Source organism: Somniosus microcephalus, unplaced genomic scaffold (genome assembly GCF_052327205.1).
Source record: "Somniosus microcephalus isolate GS21.2 unplaced genomic scaffold, FLI_Smic_1.0 unresolved_chr1, whole genome shotgun sequence".
Lineage (NCBI taxonomy): Eukaryota > Metazoa > Chordata > Chondrichthyes > Squaliformes > Somniosidae > Somniosus > Somniosus microcephalus.
Window position 1 is genome coordinate 150,449,964 of NW_028225179.1, and position 13,116 is coordinate 150,463,079.

The 13,116-nt window shown below is 46.0% G+C and overlaps 1 protein-coding gene across 1 annotated transcript in view; it reads right to left on the minus strand.

Moving 5' to 3' along the window:
* The window catches only part of LOC147096254 (proline-rich transmembrane protein 1-like), a 70,276-nt gene that overhangs the window by 18,720 nt on the left and 38,440 nt on the right, over positions 1–13,116 (minus strand). The gene's annotated exons all lie outside the window — the stretch shown is intronic.

The following is a 13,116-nucleotide window of genomic DNA, read 5'->3' on the forward strand; positions in this document are numbered from 1 at the left end:
TGATGATAGATAGATAAAGTGAGAGATAAAGAGATAAAGAGAGAGATAAAGAGAGAGACAAAGTGAGAGACAAAGTGAGAGACAGACAGAGGAATATAAATATATGGGCACACACTGATGATAGATAGCTAGATAGATAGATAAAGTGAGAGATAAAGTGAGAGATAAAGAGAGAGATAAAGTGAGAGACAAAGTGAGAGACAGACAGAGGAATATAAATATATAGGCACACACTGATGATAGATAGATAGATAGATAAAGTGAGAGATAAAGTGAGAGATAGATAGAGAGAGAGATAGATAGATAGATAAAGTGAGAGATAGATAGATAGATAGATAAAGTGAGAGATAGATAGATAAAGATCGATAGAGATAGAGCTAGTAGAAATAGATAGAGCGATAGAGAGCGCGATAGATAAAAAGAGATAGTTAGATAAAGAGAGGTAGAGCTAGACAGATAGAGAGTGAGAGCGAGAGAGAGATAGAGCTAGAGATAGATAGAAATAGTTTTGTTTTGAAATGATCAATAACAGTTATCATTTAAAATGGACCGTCCAGTACACTGGAGCCCAGAAGCCCACTGCTCTGTAGATTGTGTGTGTTTAGAAGCCCACTGCTCTGTAGATTGTGTGTGTTTAGAAGCCCACTGCTCTGCAGATTGTGTGTGTTTAGAAGCCAACACGGAAGTAATTGGAATGTGCTTCAGCCAGGCGCTTCCCACAGCGCCTCTCCGAGTAGAACATCCTCCAATCAATTATCACCTCGCCGCACCGCTGGCGATTCCCCACTACCAGCAGGCGCTGCCGTCACCTCCAGAGAGAGACAGGGAGGCCTCACTCTCCAGCCACACGGCAGCTGGCACATGTACGATCCTGTTACCTTGCAAAGAATGAACCCCGTCACAGCTCTCACTCACCCCATTACTTCCCCCGTCACTTTGTACAAAACATATTTTATATATAAAAATCTGCATTCATTGACGCTGCATTATAAACATTCCATGGAGACAATGTGTATATTAATTCTGTGATAAACTTATAATAATATCACAATCCTTAACCCTTCCTTGTGAACATTATCAATCATTGATGGTAATCAATCACTGTCGTCTATCTATCTCTATCTAACTCTATCTCTCTATCTTTATCGATCTTTATCTATCTATCTATCGATCTGATCATCAGCCAGGGATCAGAGGGAAAACAACATCAAATCATCAATTAGTGATATATCAATACATATATTTAAAAAAACACCTCACTCCCAGTTATATACAGAGACTCATCACCCGAACCCCACGATTAGATTGCCGCCTGTAACTCACTCCCGGGTATCTGTTATTCTATATATAAATCCCTGGATTAGATTCCAGCCTGTAACTCACTCCCGGGTATCTGTTATTCTATATATAAACCCCTGGATTAGATTCCAGCCTGTAACTCACTCCCGGGTATCTGTTATTCTATATATAAATCCCCAAACCCCTCGATTAGATTCCAGCCTGTAACTCACTCCCGGGTATCTGTTATTCTATATATAAATCCCCAAACCCCTCGATTAGATTCCAGCCTGTAACTCACTCCTGGGTATCTGTTATTCTATATATAAACCCCCCAAACCCCTCGATTAGATTCCAGCCTGTAACTCACTCCCGGGTATCTGTTATTCTATATATAAACCCCCCAGACCCCTCGATTAGATTCCAGCCTGTAACTCACTCCCGGGTATCTGTTATTATTCTATATATAAAACCCCCGAACCCCTCGATTAGATTCCAGCCTGTAACTCACTCCCGGGTATCTGTTATTCTATATATAAACCTCTGAACCCCTGGATTAGATTCCAGTCTGTAACTCGCTCCCAGATAGCTGTTATTCTATATATAAACCCCCGAACCCCCCGTTTAGATTCCAGCCTGTAACTCACTCCTGGGTATCTGTTATTCTATATATAAACCCCCCAACCCCTCGATTAGATTCCAGCCTGTAACTCGCTCCCAGATAGCTGTTATTCTATATATAAACCCCCGAACCCCTCGATTAGATTCCAGCCTGTAACTCACTCCTGGGTATCTGTTATTCTATATGTAAACCCCCCCAACCCCTCGATTAGATTCCAGCCTGTAACTCACTCCCGGGTATCTGTTATTCTATATATAAACCTCTGAACCCCTCGATTAGACTCCAGCCTGTAACTCACTCCCGGGTATCTGTTATTCTATATATAAACCCCTCGATTAGATTCCAGCCTGTAACTCACTCCCGGGTGTCTGTTACTCTATATATAAACCCCTCGATTAGATTCCAGCCTGTAACTCACTCCCGGGTATCTGTTATTCTATATATAAACCCCTCGATTAGATTCCAGCCTGTAACTCACTCCCGGGTGTCTGTTACTCTATATATAAACCCCCGAACCCCTTGATGCGATTCTATCTGTAATCTCTCTCAGGTATTCCATTAATCTATGGTCCATTTGAATGCTTCAGTTGACTTCAGTGCCTTGAGATAAGGGGGGAAATCGGCCAGGTTTCCTGCTCCTGCTCACTGCCCAGTGACCCCGGCTGGACTGTGGTTGTGGACCCACTCTATGTGGCAACTGAGCTTAGTCACCAAATGACTGAGAAATAGGACTTTGCTCAATGAAGGATTGAATACAAGAGGACTAAATGGGCCAGAGGGCTGGACACACGGGGGACTGAGGTAATGATCTGCAGTTAGCTGTAAACATCCTTAATAATAATGATGAATCGTCATGGTAACATATGGAGAGACTGGAGAAGCTGGGGTTGTTCTCCTTAGAGCAGAGAAGGTTAAGGGGATATTTAATAGAGGTGTTCAAAATTATGAGGAGTTTTGATCGAGTAAATTAAGAGAAATGTTTGGAGGAGTGTCGGTAACCAGAGGACACTGATTTAAAATAATTGGCAAAAGAACCAGAGGGGAGATGAGGAGAATTTTATTTTTAATGCGGCGAGTTGTTATGATCTGGAATACACTGACTGAAAGGGTGATGGAAGCAAATTCAATAGTAACTTTCAAAAAGGGATTGGATATATCGTTGAAAAGGGGAAAAACTGCAGGGCTATGGGGAAAGAGCAGGGGAATGGGACTGATTGGATAGCTCTTTCAAAGAGTTGGTACAAGCACGATGGGCCGAATGGCCTGCTTCTATGCTGCATGATTCTATGCTATCATACACAAACACAAGTAATATAAAACTGAATGATCTGTGTCAGAACTGCTGAGTTTAGGAGGCAGTGCCATAATTCCCTGCATATACTTTGCGCAGTTCAAATAGAGGCATGTTTAACCGTGCATATAACATTCACCCAGGCCTCAGACCCATTATTCAAGGTACTATGTTACAGACAAAAATCACACTGCATGCAAGCGAGCTCCTCAGGTAATTCCAAAGATGAATGCACCCCAAGTCTGGGCTGAGTTCGCTTAACTCAGCCAAGGAACTAGTACAGGCCCTAAAACTGACCACAGCACCCTCGGGTTAGGAGGGACATTTCCGTCAGAGTTCCTGTTCCTGATCACCATCCAGTGACTCTTGCAGTCCCTGTCGAGAGTGCGTGCGATCAGGAACAGGATCAGCTGTGAAGCCCTCACAGTCGCATAGCCTGGTACATGGTACACCAAAGGTAAGACCAGACCATTACTTCATAGAATCATAGAAATTTATGGCACAGAAGGAGGCCATTCAGCCCATCGGGTCCGTGCCAGTTGAAAAAGGAGCTATCCAGCCTAATCCCACTTTCCAGCTCTTGTAGGTTACGGCACTTCAAGTGCATATCCAAGTACTTTTTAAATGCGATGAGGGTTTTCTGCCTCTACCACCATTTCAGGCAGTGAGTTCCAGACCCCAGCACCCTCTGGGTGAAAAAAGTTCTCCTCAACACCCCTCTAATCCTTTTACCAATTACTTTAAATCTGTATAAATTCATGGTAAACTAAAACAGCACAAGGGGTGTAGGCTTACACCGGTGAAAAGCAAATTGTGGACTGATGTCAGGAAGAATTTCTTCACTCAGAGTGATCAACACTGGGAACAGACTGCCAGGGACAACAGTGGAGGTTAAAAACCTTAAACTCTGTTGTAAAAAACCACTATGAGAAACAATAAGAATAAAACCAGACGGACCACCCGGGATTGACCTCGGCACCGGCTACGGACACGACACACCCAGCCCAGTCGACCCTGCAAAGTCCCCCTCACCAACATCTGGGGACTTGTGCCAAAATTGGGAGAGCTGTTCCACAGACTAGTCAAGCAACAGCCTGACATACTCACAGAATCATACCTTTCAGCCAATGTCCAAAACTCCTCCATCACCATCCCTGGGTATGTCCTGTCCCACTGGCAGTGGTATACAGTCGGGAAGGAGTGGCCCTGGGAGTCCTCAGTATCGACCGTGGACCCCATGAAGTCTCATGGCTTTAGGTAAAGCATGGTCAAGGAAACCTCCTGCTGATTACCACCTACCGCCCTCCCTCAGCTGATGAATCAGTACTCCTCCATGTTGAACACCACTTGGAAGAAGCACGGAGAGTAGCAAGGGCACAGAATATACTCTGGGTGGGGGACTTCAATGTCCATCACCAAGAGTGGCTCGATAGCACCACTACTGACCGAGCTGCCTGAGGACATAGCTGCCAGTCTGGGCCTGCGACAGGTGGTGAAAGATCCAACACGAGGGAAAAACATACTTGACCTCATCCTCACCAATCTAACTGTCGCAGATGCATCTGTCCATGACAGCATTGGTAGCAGTGACCACTGCACAATCATTGTGGAGTCGAAGTCTGGTCTTCACACTGAGGACACCCTCCATCGTGTTGTGTGGCACTACCACCGTGCTAAATGGGATAGATTCAGAACAGATCTAGCAGCTCAAAACTGGGCATCCATGAGGCGATGAGGGCCATCAACAGCAGCAGAATTGTATTCCACCACAATCTGTAACCTCATGGCTCGGCATATCCCTCACTCTACCATTACCATCAAGCCAGGTTCCAACCCTGATTCAATAAGGAGTGTAGAAGAGCGTGCCAGGAGCAGCACCAGGCGTACCTGAAAATGAGGTGCCAACCTGGGGAAGCTGCAACACAGGACTACATGCATGCTAAAAGCGGAAGCAGCATGCTCTAGACAGGGCTAAGCGATCCCACAATCAACGGATCAGAGCAAAGCTCTGCAATGCTGCCACATCCAGTCGTGCATGGTGGTGGACCATTAAACAACTAACGGGAGGAGGAGGCTCCATGAATATCCCCATCCTCAATGATGGTGGAGCCCAGCACGTGAGTGCAAAAGACAAAGCTGAAGCGTTTGCAACCAACTTCAGCCAGAAGTGCCAAGTGGATGATCCATATCGGCCTCCTCCTGTGGTCCCCACCACCACAGAAGCCAGTCTTCGGCCAATTTGATTCACTCCACATGATATCAAGAAATGGCTGTGTGCACTGGGTACAGCAAAGGCTATGGGCCCCGAAAACATTCCAGCAATTGTGCTGAAGACTTGTGCTCCAGAACTAGCTGCACCTCTAGCCAAGCTGTTCCAGTACAGCTACAACACTGGCATCTATTCGACAGTGTGGAAAACTGCCCAGGTATATCCTGTCCACAAAATGCAGGACAAATCCAATCCGGCCAATTACCGCCCCATCAGTCTACTTTCAATCATCAACAAAGCGAGGGAAGGTGTCGTCGACAGTACTATCGAGTGGCACTTACTCACCAACAACCTGCTCACTGATGCCCAGTTTGGATTCCGCCAGGACCACTCGGCTCTACACCTCATTACAGCCTTGGTCCAAACATGGACAAAGGAGCTGAATTCCAGAGGTGAGTTGGGAGTGACTGCCCTTGGCATCAAGGTAGCATTTGACCGAGTTTAAAAAAAAAAATTGTTCATGGGATGTGGGCGTCGCTGGTAAGGCCAGCATTTATTGCCCATCCCTAGTTGCCCATGTGCGTGGCTCCACCATCATTGAGTGTGGCATCAAGGAGCCCTAGTAAAACTAAAGTCAATGGGAATCGGGGGGGAAACTCTCCATTGGCTGGAGTCATACCTAGCACAAAGGAAGATGCTTGTGGTGGTTGGAGATAAATCACCACAGCCCCAGGACATCGCTGCAGGAGTTCCTCAGGGCAGTGTCCTAGGCCCAACCATCTTCAGCTGCTTCATCAATGACCTTCCCTTCATCATAAGGTCAGAAGCGGGGATGGTCGCTGATGACTGCAGAGTGTTCAGCGCTATTCGCAACTCGTCAGATAATGTAGCAGTCCTTGCCCGCATGCAACAAGACCTGGACGATGTTCATGCTTAGGCTAATAAGCGGCAGGTAACATTCATGCCACACAAGTGCCAGGCAATAACTATCTCCAACAAGTGAGAGTCTAACCACCTCCCCTTGACATTCAATGGTGTTACCATCGCCGAATCCCCCACCATCAATATCCCGGGGGACACCATTGACCAGAAACTTAAACTGGACCAGCCACATAAATACTGTGGCAACAAGAGCAGGTCAGAGATGAGGTATTCTGCGGTAAGTGTCTCACCTCCTGACTCCCCAAAGCCTTTCCACCATCTACAAGACACAAGTAAGGAGTGTGATGGAATACTCTCCACTTGCCTGGATGAGTGCAGCTCCAACAACACTCAAGAAGCTCGACACCATCCAAGACAAAGCAGCCACTTGATTGGCACCCCATCCATCACCTTAAACATTCACTCTCTCCACCACCGGCGTAGCATGGCTGCAGTGTGTACCATCTACAAGATGCACTGCAGCAACTCGCCAAGGCTTCTTCGGCAGCACCTCCCAAACCCGTGACCTCTAACACCTAGAAGGGCAATGGCAGCAGGTGCATGAGAACACCACCACCTCCAAGTTCCCCTCCAAGTCACACACCATCCTGACTTAGAAGTATATCGGTGTTCCTTCATCATCGCTGGGTCAAAATCCTGGAACACCCTCCCTAACAGCACTGTGGGAGTTCCTTCACCACACGGACTGCAGCAGTTCAAGAAGGCGGCTCACCACCAGCTTCTCAAGTGCAACTAGATGTGGGCAATAAATGCTGGCCTTGCCAGCGACGACCACATCCCATGAACGAATAAAAAATAAGAGCCTGATGAATGATGTGAAGGTGGCACGGTGCGGGGGGCAGTGGGGGACTCTGTAGGCTTTACTTCTGTTCGTTTTAAATCTAGCCTGATGCTCCCAGTGCAGTACTGAGGGAGTGCTGCACTGTCAGAGGTGCCGTCTTACAGATGAGACGTTAAACCGGTGACCCCGTCTGCTCTCTCAGGTGGACGTAAAGGATCCCACGGCGACTATTTTGCCCAATCCGACGTGAATGGAGCTGAATATCAGGCGTGTGTTATAGTGAGTGGCTGATTTGATAGCGCCCGCTTTGCTCTGCCACCTGAGATGAATGTCGATCCCATAAAATGACGTCTCCAGGACTTACCTTGACATTATGCTCCACGTTCTCACAACCTTTTGTGCAAAGAAGTTTTCTTGGCTCTGTTAACTTGAATTCTAAGATAATGTTCCCCTTATTCTAATTTCCCAGACTAAGGGGAAAAGAGTTCGCTATCTGCCCTGTTAATTCCTTTTAATCATTTTAAACATCTCAATCAGATCTCCCCTTAACTTCCTCATCCCCAGGGAATATTACCCAAGGACACCCGTCTCTCATCACAACTCAGTCCCTCCATCCCAGCTGTCATCCTTCCTAAAAGTGCAGCTCACAAAACTGAAGACACGAGGGTTAAATCCGCACTCTCGCCTCCCCAGTGGGGAATTGCATTTGCGGGGAACGGAACGTTGCCCCACATTCAGGACCCGGGTCAGTATGGGGTTAAACGTGGCGTTAAGCTTTCCCCCCCCCACCCCTCTCCAACAAGTCTAAACCCAACCTCAAAAGAGCACCCCTTCAATGTACTGTTAGGACATTTGCATGCCTGACTAGTCATGCCTATGGCGCAAGTGTGGGGATGGGGCTGATAACTGATGCATTGTCCTCATGGAGGAGATCTTCATGGTTGAGATAAAGCAGGCTGCAGGAACAGCTTGCTGAAGCTGCCCAGCTTCCTGATGACAATGACTGATCTGATCTTGAGAGAATTAGCACAGAGCTGAAATTAGATCGGAACAATGGGCTCCTCACGAGGTTTGCCGAGCTATTACTGTAATTCCACCGCTTTTGTGCAAAATTCAAGATGCACAGTGGGAGAAACATTTAATTCCAATGATCTCTTCCTCTGCTTTCTATCATATGAAACCTACAGCACGGAGACAGGCCATTCGGCCCAACTGGTCCGGTGTTTGTGCTCCACACGAGTCCCCTCCCACCCCTCTTCATCTACCCCCATCAGCATACCCTTCCATTCCTTTCTCCCTCATGTGCTTATCCAGCTTCCCCTTAAAGGCATCTATGCTATTTGCCTCAACCACTCCCTGTGGTAGCGAGTTCCACATTCTCACCGCTCTCTGGGTAAAGAATTCTCCTGAATTCCCTACTGGACTTATTTTTGACTATCTTATATTTATGGTCCCTAGTTTTGGTCTCCCCCACAAGTGGAAACATCTTCTCTATATCTACCTTATCAAATCCCTTCATAATTTTAAAGATCTCCATCAGCCTTCTCTTTTCTAGAGAAAAAAGCTTCGGCCTGTCCAGCCTTTCCCGATAAGTATACCCTCTGAGTTCTGTCACCACCCTTGTGAATCTCTAGTGCCTCTATATCCTCTCTATAATATGGAGACCAGGACTGTACTCAGTACTCTGTGGTCTAACAGATTTATTATCTGCCTTCGACCTCACCATCCAACCTGATCTATTTATCAGTTTGTCTTTTTTTCGTTCTTCTGATCTATTCATCTATTCTTTAACTATTCCTCTGCATTCGTACAAAATGCTCCAGATAGGCCACTGCGTAAACTCTTTCTTATCCAGCACCTACGGGACCAGGATGCTGCCGGTTGATGAAACATTCTGGATAACAGAGAGGTAGGCTATTTTTAACACAAATAAAAATAAAAACCACTGATTAGCTTGGCCACCGCGGGAGACTCGGACTCGGCAAAACGAGTGCTGGATGGATTCGGCAAGATTACCGGTTATCTATTTTGCCGGTTATTAAAGAATTCCGGATGATTAAGTGCCATTTAAACAAGAGTTTATATATGTCAAAAAGATTAATGTCAGTGATTCACTGTACAACCGCTCACATCCAATTCCTCACAGCAATCTTAACTGAAGCGTTAATGCACTTCAAGTAAACAGGGTTAGCATCTCCATTAAAATAATGGAACGAGGAACTTGGTGCTAGCTCGATACACATTCAACAACAACAACTTGCATTTATATGGCGCCTTTAACATGGTAAAATGTCCCAAACCTTTCAAAAGGGAATTGAATAAATACCTGAAGGGGAAAAATTTGCAGGGCTATGGGGAAAGAGCAGGGGAGTGGGACTAATCGGAGAGCTCTTTCAAAGAGGCAGCACAGGCACGATGGGCTGAATGGCCTCCTTCTGTGCTGTATGATTCTATGAGAGGGATAGCAACAGTGAGGATATCACCTCTCCTGCAATATTTCACCTTACTGATCAATTGCTGTTGCTACGGTAACACCAGTATGGTAGCGGCACTTCTGCCTGGTTGCTGGGTGACACGGCACCATTGCGGTCTCCAGCATATCAACCTGAGTAAAACATTGAATGTGTGGCCAGGACATGTTGACTTCAATCCTGGGTATCCCTGCCTGTGTATATATCAACGCCACTGTAAATCAATGGAGCTGTTTATCTAGATCTAAGAAAGAAAGAACTTGCATTTATATAGCACCTTTCAGAACCTTGGAAAGTCCCAAAGTGCTTTACAGCCAATGAAGTACTTTTGAAGTGTACCACTAAGAGGGCAGAAGAGGCTTCGGTTTAACGTCTCATCCGAAAGACGGCACCTCCGACAGTGCAGCACTCCCTCAGTACTGCACTGGAGTGTCAACCTGGATTGTAGGCTCAGGTGTCTGGAGTGGGCCTGGAACCCATGACCTTCTGACTCAGAGGCGAGAGTGCTGCCCACTGAGCCACGGCTGACACGTCAGTGGATGCACCTCCTGACTCCCATTGAGAATTATCATATCTTCACCCCAATGATTCCTCAAGCTGTTGCTTCAGAATTAATTTTCAACACATGGGGCTGGAATAACAGCGAACAAACAGCGCTCACTGTTAGTACAACTTTGAAACTGACTACAACTTCAGGATTTAGCATCCGAACATGGAAATCCTGAAGTTGCAGTCAATCATTCATTGCTCCGACGCTGGCTGCACTGTGCTGCCGCACCCTCCCCCCATCCCCACCAACAGCCTCTATCTATCTATTAAGAACCAGAGGGGAGATGAGGAGAATATTTCTTTTTACGCAGCGAGTTGTTGTGATCTGGAATGCACTGCCTGGAAGGGTGGTGGGAGCAGATTCAATAGTAAACTTTCAAAAGGGAATTGGATAAATACTTGAAAAGGAAAAATTTGCAGGGCTATGGGGAAAGAGCAAGGGGAGTGGGACTATTTGGATAGCTCTATCAAAGAGCTGGCACAGGCATGATGGGCCGAATGGAACACTTCTGTGCTGTATGATTCACTGATTCTATCTATATCTGCTTCTCTGCAGTATGTAGGGATCTGTATAGCTTTGGAGTCTCTCTATCTGTCTCTGGGTCTCTGAATATATATCTATCTATGTCCAAATGAAGTCCCTTTCTCTATCTCTCCAACAAACATCTATCAGTATCCACTGGACTAAAGTCTCTCTCTGTGCGGTATATCCCTATCTGTATCTATCTAAAGTCTCTCTCTTTGCAATTTATCCCTATCTGTGTCTATTTAAAGTCTCTCTCTCTGTGCAGTAGATCGGTATCTGTATCTATCTAAAATCTCTCTCTCTCTCTCTCTGTGCGGTATATCCCTATCTGTATCTATCTAAAGTCTCTCTCTCTGTGTGTGGTATATCCCTATCTGTATCTATCTAAAGTCTCTCTCTCTCTGTGCAGTACATCCCTATCTGTATCTACCGAAAGTCTCTCTGTGCAGTACATCCCTATCTGTATCTATCTAAAGTCATAGATTTATACAGCTCAGAAAGCGGCCCTTTGGCCCATCATGTCTGTGACAGCCATCAAGCCCTGTGTATTCTAATCCCATTTTCCAGCACTTGGTCCATAGCCTTGTATGCTATGGCATTTCAAGTGCTCATCTAAATGCTTCTTGAATGTTGTGAGGGTTCCTGCCTCCACCACCCTTTCAGGCAGTGAGTTCCAGATTCCAACCACCCTCTGGGTGAAAAAGTTTTTCCTTAAATCCCCTCTAAACCACCTGCCCCTTACCTTGAAACTATGGCCCCTGGTTATTGACCCCTCTACTAAGCGGAAAAGTCCCCCCTCAGCCTTCTCTGCTCTAAGGAAAACAACCCCAGCCTGTCCAGTCTCTCTTCATAGCTGAAGCACTCCAGCCCAGGTAACATCCTGGTGAATCTCCTCTGCACCCTCTCCAATGCAATCACATCCTTCCTATAGTGTGGCAACAGAATTCCAGCTGTGGCCTAACTAGTGTTTTGTACAGCTCCATCATAACCTCCCTGCTCTTATATTCTATGCCTCGGCTAATGAAGGCAAGTATCCCATATGCCTTTTTAACCACCTTATCTACCTGTCCTGCTGCCTTCAGGGATCTATGTACATGCACACCAAGGTCCCTCTGATCCTCTGTCCTTCCTAGGATCCTACCATTCATTGTGTATTCCCTTGCCTTGTTAGTCCTCCCAAAATGCATCACCTCACACTTTTCAGGGTTAAATTCCATTTCCCACTGTTCTGCCCATCTAACCAGCCAAGGCTTCCCTCTTTGCTATTTACCATTCCACCAATTTTTGTGTCATCTGCGAACTTACTGATCACACCTCCTACATTCGTATCTAAATCATTAATGTACACTACAAACAGCAAAGGACCCAGCACCGATCCCTGCTGTACACCACTGGACACAGGCTTCCAGTCACAAAAACAACCTTCGACCATCACATTCTGCCTCCTGTCACTAAGCTAATTTTGGATTCAATGTGCCAAATTGCCCTGGATCCCATGGGCTCTTACCTTCTTCAACAGTCTCCCATGTGGGACTTTGTCAAAAGCCTTACTGAAGTCCATGTAGACTACATCAACTGCACTACCTCATCCACACACCTAGTTACCCCCTCAAAAAATTCAATCAAATTGGTTAGACATGATCTCCCCCTGACAAAGCCGTGCTGACTATCCTTGGTTAATCTTAGCCTCTCCAAGTGGCGACTAATTCTGTCCCTCAGAATTTTTTCCAATAATTTCCCTACCACTGATGTTAGGCTCACTGGCCTGTAATTCCCTGGTTTATCCCTACTACCCTTCTTGAATAATTGTACTACGTTAGCTCTTCTCCAGTCCTCTGGCATCTCCCCTGTGGCCAGAGAAGTTCTGAAAATTTGTGTCAGAGCCCCTGCAATCTCCTCCCTTGCCTCACACAGCAGCCTAGGATACATCTCATCTGGGTCTGGGGATTTATCCACTTTTAAGCCCGCTAAAACCGCTATTACTTCCTCCCTCTCAATACTAATTTGTTCAAGTATATCACAATCCCCCTGCCTGATTTCTATGCCTACATCGTCCTTCTCCATAGTGAACACAGATGCAAAATATTCATTTAAAACCTCACCTACGTCTTTCGGCTCTACACACAGATTGCCACTTTGGTCTCTAATGGGCTCTACTCTTTCCCTGGTTATCCTCTTGCCCTTAATATACTTATAATAAAACACCTGGGGATTTTCCTTTATTTTGCCCGCCAGTGTTTTTTCATGCCCCCTCTTCGCTCTCCTAATTTCTTTTTTAAGTACCCCCCTGCACTTTCTATACTCCTCTAGGGCTTCCACTGTTTTTAGTCCTTTGTATCTGCCAAAAGCCTCCCTTTTTTTCCTAATCCATTCTTGTATATACACTGACATCCAGGGTTCCCTGGGCTTGTTGGTCCCACCCTTGACCTTTACGGGAACATGTTGGC